This window comes from Giraffa tippelskirchi, chromosome 6, assembly GCF_054371585.1.
Source record: "Giraffa tippelskirchi isolate mGirTip1 chromosome 6, T2T-mGirTip1v1.2.pri, whole genome shotgun sequence".
Taxonomy (NCBI): Eukaryota; Metazoa; Chordata; class Mammalia; order Artiodactyla; family Giraffidae; genus Giraffa; species Giraffa tippelskirchi.
Genome location: NC_137280.1, coordinates 13,865,834 through 13,882,461, shown reverse-complemented (window position 1 = coordinate 13,882,461; position 16,628 = coordinate 13,865,834). Strand labels below are relative to the sequence as shown.

The window sequence follows — 16,628 nt, the reverse complement described above, 5'->3', positions numbered from 1 at the left end:
TTTTCCACATCCTCTTCAGCATTTATTGTTTGTAGACTTTTTGATGATGGCCATTCTGACCAGCGTGAGATGATACCTCATTGTGGTTTTGATGTACATTTCTTTAATAATGAGTGATGTTGAGCATCTTTTCATGTGTTTATTAGCCATCTGTATGACTTCTTTGGAGAAATGTCTGTTTAGTTCTTTGGCCCACTTTTTGATTGGGTTGTTTGTTTTTCTGGTATTGAGCTGCATGAGCTGCTGTTATATTTTGGAGATTAATTCTTTGTCAGTTGTTTTGTTTGCTATTATTTCCTCCATTCTGAAAGCTATCTTTTCACCTTGCTTTCCATTCTATTCTTAAGTAGCAAGCCCCCCAACCCTCACTTGGAAATCCCTCTGTGCTGTCCCTCTGTTCTTTTCTCCACAGCACTTGTCACCATCTATCATTGTGGGCGTTTCTTTTTTTATTTTTTTCATGTCTGTTTCCCCCCACCAGCATATAATCTCTAAGATGACAAGGCAATTTGTGTATTTTGTTTATTGTTATATTCCTTTGGCTTAAGAGCGCCTTGAATGAATCAGTAAGTATGTTGCCTAACGAGGGACATGTTTCAGGAAGCCTGCTAACATTTTACAAGGTCATCCCTTAATTCTGCCTGGAGTTTCCCTTCCATGTTGTGCCACTGGTATCCTTCTATTTATAAATAGAAACCACAAATGTCTGCAACCATCCCAGAAATGAGATGCAGAAGAAACAGAAGCACAATGGATTTTTAACGTATGCCTGTGTTTCTGAACACTTGGTAAATAGGTCATTCATAGTCTTTCCCATATCATTAAGAACTCCATTAGCACCATTAGCAAGTTATTAGCAGTGAGTTGGAACTAAGTAGATGTGTCATAATCTTTCCCCAAATAAAGGAAACAACTTTAATAGCTCTGTAAGACCTCTTTGACTGAATTGGTTCAACTTGGCTCTATTTTCTGCAGAAGTGATTTTTCTGCATTGGGGTCAATTTTTGAACTCATTTAATATTTATTAAGCAGCTTCTATATTCCAAGCAACAATATCATTCATGCACTGGGTTGTTATTTCACTTGTTAACTTCTATTAGCCATCTTGAATTAAGGTGTTTGGCTTCTGCTGAACCAGGTCGTTGGTAAAGGTGTTAATTATTTTTCCTTTTAAGAATCCCCAGGAGGTTATACCTGTTAAAAACAAGCTGAAGGGCCCCACTGGAGTTGCTTATGCTAAGCCCCACATTATCAAACTGAAATTTGACTTAATTACAGTTTTGGCTTTCCCAGAAATGGAATCTAGTCAATCAGGAGTCGCCTGATCAGCATTAGTTAGGTAATTCTCCTGATGCTCCCTACCATCCCCTAAAGGAAAGTGACCTTCCAATAATCCACCTACCTTTTTGCCTAGCATAACGTTCTTATTCCTGTTCCCTTCTGGTTATAAAAGTCCTTCATTTTGTATAGCTCCTTGGAGCTCTTCCTAATCTGCTAGATGTGATGCTGTCTGATTCATTAATTGTTGAATAAAGCTAATAAGATCTTTAAAATTTACTCAGTTGAATTTTGTTTTCTAATACACCTTTTGAGAGACACACAGTTCATTCTCCAGGGGGAAGACCTGGCTTTTTGTTAAGTACCCGTCTTGGTCTCAAAGGTCTGTCTTGCTTCCACCAAATTCCCAAATAAACCAACAGGATTTCCCTGAAGCAGTTTCTGTTATTCTGTGTTTATACTCAGTCTTTTGTGGGGATATATTAGATATTTTGTGGGATATATATTTTAAATATATAATGTATTCTAATAGATTATATGTAATTCTCTTTTTCACCACTTTATTCATTGCCCTTTCAGGGATGGATGGGTTCCAATTGTGGTTTGCACTCCCTTCTTTTTAAATTTACTCTATTGAAATATAGTTGATTTGCAGTGTTGTGTTAATTTCTACTATACAACAAAGAGATTTAGTTATAAATAAATAGGCACATTCTTTTTCATAGTCTTTTCTGTTATGGTTTATCACAGGATATTGAATATCCTGTGCTATACCGTAGAACCTTGTTTACCCATCCTACATATAATAGTTTGCATCTGCAAATCCCAAACTCCTAATCCATCTCTCCCCAACTCCCCTGTACTCCCTTCTTAAACATATCAACATATATTCAATTTCAGTCACTCATTCAATCATTCATTCATTCTAGTATAGTAGTTAAGCATGTGGGCTTTGGTGTGCCAAGTAAAATATTAAGAACATAATTCTCATACAAATATAGAATGAATGTGCCACACATTTAATTAACTCATTAATGAGGGAATTAGAAGGATGGTAGACCTGATTCAGAGGATTGTAATTGAAACAGAAGTATTTATAGTCCCTGAAAGAAAGAATGCTGGACTGAGACTGCTAAATTAGATACAAAACAGGCTAATCTCCTAGAGAACAATACAACTATAATCGTTGGGAGTTATCTTTTCCACTAGAGAAAACCTCACTTGCACTGGTATAGGTCAAGAATCATTTGAATCACCCCCAGTTAACATTTACTTTTATGAAGTTGTAGAATATCTTAATCAAGAGTAGAGAATCAGTCATTAGGGTAAACCAACCCCCTAGGCACTAGAATAATTCTGGAGTGGCTCTGTAATGTTCTAGCATGACACTGAAAAGATGGGCAGCCATCTTTTCCAAGTTTTGGATATTTTTGTCTTAACATTAGTTAGGTTGTCTGGATTCAAATCCTGGTTCCCATTCTCATGAGCTGTGACCTTGGCCAAGTTATTAGCTTCTCTAAGTCTCAGTTTCCTCATCTTTGTTGAGATAACAACAGTTTCTACCACATTGGATTATTGTGAGGTGTCAATGAGCTGATCCATGTGAGAACAGAATAGAATAGAATTGCATATAGTAAGTTCTCAATAAGGCTAAGCTACTGTTATTTATGTAGGTATTGGCCTGAGGTGCAGGTGATCAGGGCTTGTGTCCTCTAGTCCTGGTCTTGTAAGGAAGACAGCCGTGACTGTAAGGCCATCAGAGACTTGGCTGTAGTGGTAAGAGGAGTTCATTTCATGCAGGAGTTGCAGGGAGCTATCCGCTCCAGCCTGTGGTCAGCATGGCTATTGGCAATCCAGAGCAAAACCTTGATGAATGCAAAGCTGGGGCCCATGTGAGATAAACAAGAGGTGGAACAAACAGAAAAGGAGCACCGAGGGCCTGGTGTCACTCACAGGTGGGGGCCACTGAGCTCACAGACAGCAGAGCTTTACTTTCCTCCTTTCCCTTCTTCCTGTTGAAGGCTCCATTGAGTACTCCACTGAGTACTAGGTACTCTTCTAGTCTTTTCCACTCTTCAGAGTCGAATACTATATGGCCCCTACCCTTAGGGAGTTCACAGTGGATGAGGAACCAAGTGTGACCAATGGTCACAGTGCCTGTACCTGTTGTAACCAATTGTTATAGTACAGTACGCCTGCATCATGTGAGAGATGTGTCTGCAGAAGGAAACTGTTTTGCTCCTTCAGGACTCTTCCAGCAGCTGGTCGCCTGGAATGGACCACAGATGGATGGCAGTGAAGTTGATGAACACATTCAGAGAACTATAGCAATTGAGGGGGTATTATGGGTTCAGTTGTGTACCCCTAAGATATATGTTGAAGTTCTAACCCCAGAACCTCAGAATGACCTTATTTGGAATAAGTTCTTTACAGATGTGGGGCTCCCCTGGTGGCTCAGATGGTAAAGAATCTGCCTGAAATGCAGGTGACCCGGGTTCGATCTCTGGGTTGGGAAGATTCCCCTGGAGGAGGGCATGGCAACCCACTCCAGTACTCTTGCCTGGAGAATTCCCATGGACAGAGGAGCCTGGCAGGCTACGATCCATGGGGTCGCAAAGAGTCAGACATGACTGAGCGACTTAGCACAGCACAGCACTTTACAGACGTAATTGGTTAAATTAAGATGAAGTCATACTGCAGTGGAGTGGGTCCCCAATCTAATATGACTGGTGTCCTTATAAGAGGAGAAAAATTTGGACTCAGACATGCATAGAGGGAAGATGATATGAAAACACCCAGGAAGATGACCTGTGACAATGGAGGCAGATATTGGAGTTTTACAGCCACGCCAAGGAATGCCTGGGGCTACCAGAAGCTGGAAGAAGCCGGGAAGGATCCATCTTTAGAGGTTTTGGAGGGAACAAGGCCTTGCTGACACCTTGGTATCTGACTTCTAGCCTTCAGAACTGTGAAAGAATACATTTCTGTTGTTCTAAGCCACCCAGATTGTGGTACCCTGTTACACCAGCCCTAGGAAACTAAGCACCTTTTTTTAGGAGGTGGTGTTATTTATAATTGCCTTGAAGTCTGCATTAAAAAATCATGGAATAGGTTCACATTGATATTAGATTTATAGAGCACAACTGACACACTCATTTCTTGAATGGATTGGTCAGTGAGGAAGATCTATGAGACCAAAATGACAAAGAACACAAGTTAAAGTTCACTGTGGTTTTGTGATAGCCCACACTCTTCTTCTTTTTTTTTTTTTTTAAAGTACTGGTAAGTTAGACTTTATTCAAGTGGGGCTATTACAGTGGGGTTTTGTAGTAGGTGAGAAAGACTGACTCATTCCAAATACAACAAAGAAAAGTGGGAATTTATAGCCAAAGAGCAGAGTGGGGACCAATGGATGGAAAAATACTGAGAAGAAATACCAGGGTAAGGGAGGATTCTGGGTAAACCAACCTAACAAGTTTCTTGCTAAATGTAGACCAAGGTGATCAGCCATCACCTGGGGCATGGTAGAGGATGAGAAACCTGATCAGATATTCGGGATGGGAGGTTCTGGTTAAAGTGACTTAACAGGATTCTTAATTAAAATTGAATAATAGACAAATCTGAAAGCCCAAGTCAGCCATTGAGAAGAGAGTTCTGAAAGTCCTAAGGAGTTTAGTCAAAGAGAGATTCTTTGTCGGTGGTGACGTTCTAAAACCTTGATACAGAATATAAAGAAGGATGTAGAACAGAGAATTTCAGACTGGAATGTGCTGTTTTGGGTCTCTTGGACATCAAAATAAAGAATGTCCAGTTGGCAGTTGGAGTTTGGAAATAATATATATACAGATGGATATTTTTAGCTTGCGTGTAATTAATAGCCAGGAGAGTCCCCAAGTGTGAGAATGAGAGGGAGCTCTCCCAAGTGAGCAAATGAGAATACAACCAAGGTGAGAATATTAGGAGAACGTCCACATTCAAAGTACAAGCAGGAAAGAGAAATCTGTAAGAAAGAAGTAGAAGGATCTCCCAAGACTTAAGGAGGAAACTAGGAGTTTCCATGGTCTTGGAAGCCCAGGAAGAAGGTTTCAGTGGGGTAACCTGCCCACTCTTCTAAGTATTTTGCATAGATTAATTAATTTACCTTTTTAACAACTCTTATGAACTACATGTTATTATTATCTCCAAGTTACAGATGAAGAAACTGAGGTATGGAGAGGCTAAGAACGTTGGCCAAGGTCACAGTTAGTCTATGACAGGACTGGGATTTAAAGCCGAGCAGTCTGGTTCCAGAACTTGTGCTCTTGACTGTAACAGTACTAGAGTCCTTCACGTGGACTTCAGGGAGGAGGAAGGACATAAGATGGCCAGCAACTTTCCACTGTCCCCCACCCTCACACTCACAGTTGTTCCTTCCTCAGCAGCTCCCTCAAACCCTCTCCCTGCAAATGTTCCCTGATCCTGTCTCATGATTTTTCTTCAACTGACTTAAAAAAAAAAAAACAAAAAACTGACATGAAATCCACAAAACATAAAATTAACAATTTTAAGGTGAACTAAGTGGTATTTAATAAATAAATTTATAATATTGTGCAACCGCTACCTCTGAAAGTCTGTGGGAGACTTGACTCCTTTGGGACCCAACACAGGGACTCACATAATGAGTGTGGGATTCATTATGGGACTTCTACCTCTGAAACATTTCATCCTCCCAAACCGGGTACCCATGGGGCAGCCACTCCCCACTCTCCCCTCCCCCAGCCCCCGGCATTCGCCAACCCACTTTCTGTCTCTATGGAGTCACCTATTCTGGATATTTCATATAAATGAAATCTTACAACATGTGGCCTTTTGTGTCTCGTTTACCTTTCTACCGGCATAATGTTTTTGAGATTCACCCAGCATGTATCTGCACTGTATCTTTTTGATGGCTGAATAACATCCCAGGGTATGTAACTATGTACCACAGTCTATTTATCCATTCATCTGTTGATGGGCATTTAGGTTGTTTTTAACCTTCAGCTATTGTGAAGAGGGGTGCTATGAACATGAATGTACAAGGTTTGTTTGAGTATCTCTTTTCAGTTGTTTTGTGTCTGTATCTAGGGGTACAATTGTTGGGTCATATAGCCTTTTTTTTTGACTTTTAAAAAAAATCTATTCTTTAATTGAAGGGTAATTGCTTTACAGAATTTTGTTGTTTTCTGTTAAACATCAACAACATGTATCACTTCTGTGTTTGACTTTTTGACGGAGTGTCTCTTCTTGTTTCTCATTTTTCCATGCTGATTCCTCATCACAAAACCTTTGTTGTTGGTGTTGCTGTTCAGTTGCTCAGTCGTGTCCAACTCTTTGCGACACCATGGACTGCAGTGCACCAGGCTTCCCTGTCCTTCACCATCACAAAACCCTACTCAGCTGTAAATCCCACAACAAGCCAAAGAGTAGGGTCAGGATTAAGGAAAGGCTGGGAACATGCCTGCATTAATCATCCTTTATTTCATTTGTCACACTCATTATGTGGGGCTATTTTCAAGTTTTGGGAAAATAGACTAAAAGTTTGCTCTTTAACTTTGAATCATAGAACTTTCAGGCTGGAAGAGACCATAGAGATTTTCTAGTTTGATGAATTTTCAAACTTTCCTTGGCTGACTTCTCTTAGGTCTCATGGGGAGGGCCCTGGGGCCCTCCCATCTCCCATCCACCCCTTAGCCACATGGTTAGTTTTTTATCTCTCTTACATTTTGGCTTTCTGGATGAGATTTCACATGAAGAACAGAGGGATAATATTTTAAAATCTAAGTTGTTTTTTTGTTTCTGGTGTTTCTTTATATCCCTGGCTCCTTGACCCATTTGGTGAGCATACTTTCTGTGTTCATTGCCTTAGGAGAAGAAGATTCAGAGAAAACAGAGGGACAAGGAAAAGAAAGCATTCTTTGGTTGTAAATTTCAAAGGCCTGGGGTTCCAAAAGGGCAGATTCCTGTGCATAGAATAGGAATTTGGGAAATGAGGAAAGGCAAAGACTCCTGCCTGAGGAAGGACTCAGAGCTGGGAGGGGGGTAAGCGGGTCGTGAATAGTGGGGCGGTCTGTGGGGCCTGATAGACTCTGACAGAGGCAGTCAGTCAGCTTCTAGTGACTGCCAGGCTCCCCTGGCTTATGAGTCATTCATGAATGGCTCCCTGTGTTGGGTCCCAAAGGAGTCAAGTCTTCATTGGAGTAAGCGCTACATCCCCCACGAGGAGCAGTTTTGATAATGGATTTCTTGGTGTCTGGTGAGCACTCCCTTTTAATTGAAAAAGAGTTCAGCCCTCTCTCATTTTATGAGGGAAGAGATGAGGTTTAGAGGCGGGAAGTGATTTGCCCAGGATCCCACAGGTAACTGATGGCTTATGGGGATCTCTCCCATCCCACATCCTTTCTCAACCACCAGAGTGGTTCCAGTGCTAAGTTTCTTATATTTTGTTTTGTTTTTGACTAAAGATGATTAGCTGAAAATCTGGTGTGCCAAATTAGTGAAATCGGAGGGCTTTTGAACGGAAGCAAACAAGGATTAAACAAATCAAATAATTTGCAAGAAATCCAGATGGTAATTAAAAGGATTAATCCTGGTGTTTCTAAATGATAAACAGTTCCGTTAATCTTAAATACTAATTGCTAAATTAAATGTAACAGCCTCATATGTTCTCATATTGTTCTGATTTATTCATCATCAATGTACTTAAGAGGATCGGAAAACATAAATTAACCATATGTAAATTTCTATATTCATGAGCAGATGCAACAATAAAGCAGGTGTCACTAGAGCAAGAGGGTTATAGCTGGCACAGAACTCCAGTTTGGGCCGAAGTTGATCCCACCTGACTCTCTTCCGCTAAGAAATGGTGTCCTGATCTGGAAATCGAGAGCCGAAGATACAGTGCTTTTCCATGGAGTACAGTTTACCAACAACTGGTTGGGAAAACGACCATGAAATCTTTGCGCCTAGCCCTTGGTAGGTCTTTCATATCTGAGCGTTTCATAGGGAGTTCGCTTAGGGAGTTCCTTTGGATTTTTGTAGAGCACCCTCTGGTGGTCAAATATTTTCCTGCAGGTTTTCCCATAGGAAAACTATGTGATGAGAGTAATTTTAGAACCACTGTTTTTATGGTAATTCTGTACCTCTTTTAGGAAAGCATTCCACTGCTTCACATATTTTATGTTAAAAATTTGTTTTTACTAAGTCTCAACCTGGATTAGTTTTGATGCTGTTTAAATTCGCTACTTGATTTTTCTTCAATTGAAGAAGGTAGTGATGCTTCTTCTAGCATTTGAAATGGACACCTTCAAATTCTGCATGGAAAGACCAATTTAGTAGACCAATTGGAAGGAAGGAAACAACTTCTCCTAATGACAGTCAGTGTAAAAGGAAAACCTGCTACTATTCCTGTGGTCAAGTTGTAGTTTTTGGATTCATTTAAATTTAAAATGACTTCCCAGGTGGCGCTAGTGGTAAAGAACCTGCTTGCCAGTGCAGGAGACTTGAGAGATGAGGGTTTGATCCTTGGGTCGGGAAGGTTCCCTGGAGAAGGGCATGGCAACCCACTACAGTATTCTTGCCTGGAGAATCCTATGGACAGAGGAGCCTGGCGGGCTACAGTACATGGGGTTGCAAAGAGTCGGACACGACTGAAGCAACATAGCATGGAAACTTAAAATGATTTTTAATGTATGTGAGAGTACTTGGAAAATTGTAAAGTTCTGCACATATGTAAGTCTTATCTGCATCTCTGTCATCTATCTCAGGAGAATAGGAAATAGTCACCAAGTTCAATTATAAAGGCAGAAGATCCTCAGCCCTAAGGCTGGAAGATCATTCTTTCATTCCCTCATCAAACCTTAGTTAAGCACCTGCAGTTAGCAAAAACAAAAAAGTTCTTAAATAGTAGATAGTCTAGTGGGGAGAGAGAAACATCAGAAAAATAGTTACAGTGAACAAACGCTTTTATAAGACAAATTCCCTTTACATTAACCATAACACAAAACCACTTTAACCCACAGAATTTGGACATACTGTCTAAAGACATGTACCACTTGGTAACAATTACACATAAAGGAAAAAGAACTCACATGTGTTAATCAGGGAATAATATATTGGTTCAGATGATACCTGAAAATTTCCTTCTATCCTTCCATTTTCTGAAATAACTAAAAAGAACACTGACATATTCAAAAAAACAAAAGAAAGAAAAAGAACATTTCAGGGGCAAGCACAGTGTCTGGTACACAGTAGAGTCTCAACAAATATTTGAGAGATGAACAAATATTAATATAGCAAGATGCGCAAGGAGATGTATCTATTTCTTACATGAGTATCCTAGTGCACCTGTTAACATCTAATACCCCCTTCTTGGATTCAGTGGGAAAAAATATGAAGGATTCATGAACACGGTGTTGTGGGAGGCCACATATCCCTTTTTCTTATAGCTTGACGTGGCCAGTGAGTTGGAAATGAAACGCAGAGTGGGAAATCCAGGTCATTTTCTTAAAGGGAGTTGACTTAGGTAGAAGGTAGGTAGATTCTTTGGCCCTATCCTTTCTTTTTCGGGAACACAGATATAATTGCTGGAGCTCTAGGAGCCATGTTGGGCCATGAGACAACCTGGAGGAAGAAAACCTCTTGCTAAAGATGATGGAAACAGAAAGACAACAGGAAACTAGGTCCCTGATGATCATAGAGCTGCCAAACTAACCTTGGACTGCCAACTTCTTGCTTACTTTTATGTAAGAGCAATGACACTTTTATTTTGTTAGAGTCTAAGATTGGGTTTTCTGTTACATGCAGCTGAGCCAAGTGCTAACTTACGTACTGCCATTTTGCTATTCTTCTCAGGGGTTTGATTCAGCAATTTCCTGCCCTTTTATCTCCCTTCACAGCTTTCCCTACCATAACCCCTCCAGCTATCCTTACACCCAGGGATTGGGGACCTTTCTTTACAGGCATTTTAGGAGATATTTTAGGCTTTGAGAATCATACAGCCTATGTAACATACTTAAAGCAGACCAAACTCTGCTTGTGCAGTATGAAAGCTGCCCTGACATCACACAAATGATGTTGATAGGGACAGAATAGAGGGACAAAGTAGGTGATTAAATAGTTAATCCCGCTAGGGGATTATAAGTAAAGAAAGAAGTATAAGAGACCCTGGAAAGTTAATGACTCCTCGAGAAAGCAGGTTTGCAAAATTGAAAAAGACACATGTACCCCAATGCTCATTGCAGCTTTGTTTACAATAGCTAGGACATGGAAGCAACCTAGATGTCCATCAACAGATGAATGAATTAAAGAAGCTGTGGTACATATACACAATGGAATATCACTCAGCCATAAAAAGGAATGCATTTGAGTCAGTCCTAATGAGGTGGATGAACCTAGAGCCTATTATCCAGAGTGAAGTAAGTCAGAAAGAGAAAAACAAATATTGTATATTAACGCACACATATGGTATCTAGAAAGATGGTACTGATGAACCTATTTGCAGAGCAGCAATGGAGACACAGACATTGAGAACAGACTTATGGACACGGCTGAGAGGGTGTGGGGAGGAAGGAGAGGGTGGGATGTATGGAGAGAGTCACACGGAAACATACATTACCATATGTAAAATATACAGCCAATGGGAATTTGCTGTGTAACTCAGGGAACTCAAGCTGGGACTCCGTGACAACAAAGAGGGGTGGGATGAAGGGGGTGGTGGGAGGGATGTTCAAGTGGGAGGGGACATAGGTAGACCTATGGCTGATTCATGTTGATTTTTGGTAGAAACTGGCACAATACTGTAAAGCAATTATCCTTCAATTAAAAATGAACAACTTAAAAAAAATCCACCCCCCAAAAGAAAGCAGATTTGCTTAACCACAAAACTAAGCAGGCTTGCTTAGCAACAAAACCTAGGCAGCAGAAGCATGGACATGCCTCTGAACAGTAAAACGATGGTGGCATGAGATCCACATCCTGCCCAGTGAGCACAGTAAGTTAATGACCCCTGGAACGTGGTCTGCCCACATAAAAAATAATAATGTATGGAAATGAGTTTCCATATTTCAAAATGAAAGACCCTCATTGTGCTGAGATCTGAAATAATTTTTCCATAGTGCCATGACAGTCCTGGCTTGACCGTGTAGGGACAAAAAATTCCCCCTGTCCAACCTGGAGGAGGAGCTGATGATGAAAGTGTGACGTCTACTCAATAACGCAGAAGAAGGTGGTCTTTTCTGCCCTCCTCACTTTCTCTGAGTATAAAACTATCCCACTAAGTTCTTGGCATGGCACCCTCTTGCCCACCTGTTTGTAAACCTCACAAGGATCCTATTCTAATAAATCACTTTTTATCTATCACTTTTCCTCTTGCTAAATTCTTTCTGTGCTGAGACATAAAAGACTGGAGCTCCTTGGAGCCTCACCCCCCAAAATGCCACCTAGAGGTTTCAATGTTGTGGATGTGTTGGTTCCAGTAAACCTTTATTTATAAAGGTGTGCAGCTGGCCTGTGGGTGCTCATTAGCTGACCCTTCTTTAGCCCAGGGACACACCAACATGTAGGCTGGGGAAGGGCCCCCAGGTGGAAAGCTGGACTTGGGCTTGCTGCAGGAGCCAGACTCAGAAGCCCCTGAGAGGTGTCCACTTGGGGAGGAGTACTAGGGTTACTGAAGATAAGTGCATGTCCCAGGAAGGTCAGGTAATTTTCTTCTGACCCATCAATATTTAACATTAATGAAGAGTTGCAAAACAGAGTCAGCCTTTCCGAGATGTATTCTTCCGACATCATTATCCAAAGCCTCTCCAGTCTACTGGGCTGGTGAGGTCCAGAAAGATCCCACTGTCTGGAGGTAGGACCTAGGGTGGCAGATTGTTCTGGGAAGGTGCATAGAAGATGATTTACACAATGAAGTCACCGCTAAACTGCAGCTGAAGTCCAGTCCCTGATCTTTTTTCCTGCTCGACAGTCCAGAAATATCTCTTTAAAAGCCAGAGAGTCCATCATGGTGAGCACCTTGTGGAAAATACCACTTCATCTTCATGGCGCTTTGAAGCTGCCATGTTAAATCCGGGAAGCCGCTCCACACCTGTTCTTCTATATACTTTTCTACCAACGTATTTGTTAGAAACAGGCGTGTAGGTGAGCTCATTGTCTTCCTTGTCTTCTAATCCTGGTAGTATTTGTCCATGAAATGCTTCTGTAATCTCTGGAAATCATCATCCATGATAATCTCGGCCGAATATCCAACCGCAGCATCAAATTTGCGTCAGAGGCGGAGGAGGATGGCGCGGAGCGCTCTTCCTCTGGGGCGTCCGCCGCTGCCGCAGTCGCCTCCGCGCGCTCTGGCGCGGCCTCCGCTCAGCCTCGCAGGGCCCCAGCCGCCATCGGGGAGGCCTCTCCGCCCAGGCCGGCCGGCTCACGGCCCAGCCAGGCAGCGCCTGCACGCGAGGGCCCGGCCTCAGGCTCCCGGACTGCGCCGGGCTTCCACGCCGGGCCAGGCCTCATGGAGCTCGCGGCTGCCGCCTCTCAGCCCTGCTTTCTTACCCTCCTGCAAACAGAAGCAACCCGCCTTGCCGCCAACTGAACAAACGCCTCTCACTTGGGGAAGCGACGTTTTGAAGTCCCAGCCCCGAGGACAGGCTGTGCTACTGGCCCAAGAAGGAAAGAGGGGACCAACAGACTCTTCTCTCCTCCGCGTAAAGTAATGCAGAACCCAGACAGAGGAATCAAAACGAACGGCTTTCCAGCCAGAAAGTGAGAGTCGCTCAGTCATGGCCGACTCTTTGCGACCCCATGGACTATCTAGTCCATGGACTTCTCCAGGCCAGAATACTGGAGTGGGTAGCCTTTCTCGTCTCCAGAGGATCTTCCCAACCCATGGATCGAAACCAGGTCTCCCGCATTTCGGTCGGATTCTTTACCACCTGAGCTATCAGGGAAGCCCCTTAGGGAAGCCCCTTCCAATCAGAAGGGAGACTTTATATTTCTTGTCTCTTCATCACTTTGGGAAATTGGGAAGAAAAACTCCCGCCCTTGGTGACTAACTTTTGAATCACCAGCAGAGGGCAGGCACTGCTCACCTAAAGGAAAACCCGCGTTTCCCCCCATCTTCTCAGTCAAGTAACAGGATGAAATGCCGGTATCTTCAGCGACCGGCTGATCCATCAACTCCCATCTTCGGGTGGTTTCCTCCCTCCCGGTCACAAGTGACACGATTAAAGTCACGCAGTAATAATTCTGTATCAGGAAAGATTTAATTTGTTCTTTTTGGAGACGATTGTGTGAGGTAATTTGAAAATCTTTCATGAAAAAAGCAAGTATTGTTTTGCTAATTAAAAATAATGCAGGAGGGATAGGACTTCCCTGGTGGGCTAGTGGCTAAGATGCCACTCTCCCAGTGCAGGGGGCCTGCGTTCAGATCCCTGATCAGAGAATTAGATCCCACATGCCACAACTAAAGATCATGCATGCCCCAGCAAAGACCCAGCCCAAACAAATAAATTAAAAAAATAAAAATATATAGGATATTTTTAAAAATGCAGGGAATTCCCTGAGGGTCCAGCGGTTGGGATTCCATACTTCCATTGCAGGGGGCACAGGTTTGAAGGGATCCTTGGTCAGGGAACTAGGGAACTTGGATCCTGGCATGCCACAAAGTGTGGCAAAGAGAAAAAGGCATAAAGCATTGAAGAAAATTAGAAAAAATATAAAACCACAAAGGACATTTTCACCTCCTGGAGAGGATTCCTGTTAGTTTGCTTTTTGGTGCTTTTCCTTTTAATCTCTCTTCTTTGAAAACTTATGAAATGTATTTGTAGCAATGACACAGGAGGGGTTCTTGATACTGAGAAACATATCAACATGCCATGCTTTCTTGCCTCTGTACCTTTGCTCACCCAGTTCAACTGGAGATTTTTTTTTACTAATCTCTGAAAATCCAAATGTAAGATAGTCTTCAAGGTCAAGCTCAAATGTCTTGTTTGATTCCCCCCAGCAGGAATTGATTTCTTTTCTCTGTATTTTTGTGTCACTGTGTTTGTGACTCTCATGACAATTACCACCTTCTGCCTTGTTCTGTGATTTATATGTACAGCTGAATCTTCCTACTAGGTAGGTCTAAATCTTTTGAATGTAGGACTCTCACTTCATCCTTTGAAAGGAAGGAAAGAGGGAAGGCCAGTGGTGAGATTTTCTCAGAGTAGGAAACCCAAAGTTTGGGCATTTTGGTGGGCTGAATCGTGTCCTTTGAAATGATCTCTTGAGGTCCTAATGCCTTGAATGTGAATGTGATCTTATTTGGAAATAGTGTCTTTGCAGATGTAATCAAGTTAAGATGAGACCACACTGGATTAGAATGGGTCCAAGACCCAAAGACTTGTAAGAAAAAGGAAATTTGGTCACAGAGACCCACAGAGAAGGGGGAAGACCCTGTGATGACCAGGCAGAACTTGGAGTGATGCCTCTACCAGCCAGAAATGCCAGCTACAACCAGAAGCTGGGAGAGGCAAAGAATTTTTCCTTGGAGTCTTCAAAGAGAGCATGGCCCTGTTGACACCCTCATCCCAGACTTCTAGCCTTTAGAACTGTGAGAGAATAAATTTCCATTTGTTTAAGCCACCTGGTTTGTGGTAATGGTAATTTGTGACAGCAGCCCAAGGAAATAAATGCATCATGTTTGGAACACTCAGTGACAACAAATCCCCCTGGGAGTGAAGGGAAGTCCTATGGATATTTGGAAGGAAGTCAGAATAGAATTTGAAGGAAATATACAGAGTTCTTGGTGAGGATCAGACAGAAGCAGATGTGTTTGATGGGTTCAAAGTTAGCTTTCAGTTTGTTTCTTTGCCAGAATTTTAGCATGGCAATCCATCTTTCCCCTTCATTTATTTCTGAAGGCATTAGGCCTGACTGAAGGTCTTTGAAAAATGTTGCAGAAGTGAAACATTTGATTTCTCTTGTGTCATCACAGACTATTTCTAAATGCCAACAGTGGCTGGCATCTTCTTATTTCTTAAATAGTTTCTATTGTATCATGATATATTTGAAAACATGATGTGAAAGGCTAAGATTATGGTACCCACCCAGCTCAAACTCTCAGAAGGAAAACAAGAATTTCAGGTACTGCAGCCATTCATTTATCTATTATCATCCTAACTAAGGTTATTATTGATTCTTAGGATTAAACTAAAACTGGGAAAGGATTGCCAAAGTAGGGGCAGTTTTCATTCCAATTCCAACGAAGGGCAATGCCAAAGAATGTTCAATGTACCTCACACTTGCACTCACTTCGCATGCTAGCAAGGTCATGCTCAAAATTTGCCAAGGTAGGCTTCACCAGTCTGTGAACTGAGAGCATCTAGACATACAAGCTGTATTTAGAAAAGGCAGAGGAATCAGAGATCAAATTGCCAACATTCATTGGATCATAGAAAAAAAGAGAATTCCAGAAAAATATCTACTTTTACTTCATTGACTACGCTAAAGCCTTTGACTATGTGGATCACAACAAACTGTGGAAAATTCTTAAAGAGATGGGAATACTAGACTGCCTTACCTGCCTCCTGAGAAACCTGTGTCCAGGTCAAGAAATCACAGTTAGAACCAGATATGGAACAGTGGACTGGTTCCAAATTGGGAAAGGAGTATGTCAAGGCTGTATATTGTCACCCTGCTTATTTAACTTATATGCAGGGCACATCATGTGAAATGCCGGGCTGGATGAAGCACAAGCTGGAATCAAGAGTGCTGGGAGAAATAGAAATAACTTCAGATATGCAGATGATACCACCCTTATGGCAGAAAGTGAGGAGGAACTAAAGAGCCTCTTGAGGAAGGTGGAAGAGGAGAGTGAAAAGGCTGACTTAAAACCCAGCATTCAAAAAATGAAGATCATGGCATCTGGTCCCATCACTTCGTGGCAAATATATGGGGAAACAGTGGAAACAGTGAAAGACTATTTTCTTGGGCTCCAAAATCACTGTGGATGGTAACTGCAGCCATGAAAGTAAAAGATGCTTGCTCCTTGGAAGAAAAGTTATGACAAACCTAGACAGTGTATTAAAAAGCAGAGACATTATTTTGCCTACAAAAGTCCGTCTAGTCAAAGCTATGGTTTTTCCAGTAGTCATGTATGGATGTGAGAGTTGGATCACAAAGAAGGCTCTAGAAGATGGTGAAGGACAGGGAAGCCAGGCGTGCTGTAGTCCATGGGATTGTGATGAGGTGGACACGACTGAGTGACTGAACAGCAACAACAACAAGGGGAATGGAGTTTCCTCTCTGAAATTAGCCCAATTGTTCCCCTTCACCCCTACAACTCAGGTAACTTAGGTTTT

At 42.0% G+C, this 16,628-nt stretch overlaps 1 protein-coding gene across 7 annotated transcripts in view; it reads left to right on the top strand.

Moving 5' to 3' along the window:
• Window positions 1–16,628, top strand: part of LOC145511619 (uncharacterized) — a 138,082-nt gene that overhangs the window by 58,988 nt on the left and 62,466 nt on the right. Inside the window, exon 4 of one of the 7 annotated variants that reach the window (XR_014058000.1) lies at window positions 8,053–8,268. The exons of 5 other annotated variants lie outside the window; for them this stretch is intronic. The gene's annotated coding sequence lies outside the window, so the exon portion shown is untranslated. Of the gene's footprint in view, window positions 1–8,052; window positions 9,026–16,628 lie in introns of those variants that run through there. One more of the 7 variants, XM_081505195.1, reaches the window with a different exon arrangement.